This window comes from Anneissia japonica, unplaced genomic scaffold (genome assembly GCF_011630105.1).
Source record: "Anneissia japonica isolate Jap-2015-1 unplaced genomic scaffold, ASM1163010v1 scaffold2999_len715162_cov194, whole genome shotgun sequence".
NCBI classification, from domain to species: Eukaryota; Metazoa; Echinodermata; class Crinoidea; order Comatulida; family Comatulidae; genus Anneissia; species Anneissia japonica.
This window is the reverse complement of record NW_022754077.1, coordinates 142,375-142,749: the sequence shown is the minus strand read 5'-3', so window position 1 is coordinate 142,749 and position 375 is coordinate 142,375.

The window sequence follows — 375 nt, the reverse complement described above, 5'->3', positions numbered from 1 at the left end:
TTTTCCAACGATTTCTAAATTTCGGACAAGCTGTAAATAAAACTGCCATAGTGACTTATTAAAACTATGAACATTATATAAAACTTGTGTAATATTTGATAAATCATACTGTTTGTGAATACGGAGGTAAATCTTAAAGTTATATTTTCTCTTACTTTAAAATATTATACTTTTACAACTTTTACATTACAATCAAAATGATAGGTCGTGTGCTAATAAAAAGAACCCAACACAACCTAGAGAAAATCTTGAAGGCCAAACACCACTTGGCGAAGAACAGTAGTGACAGAGATTACTAGGAAGATCAAGGTAAAACATGATGTAATCCACGTGTGTTCCTTAGATACATAACTCAATGAAAAATGAAATTTGTGT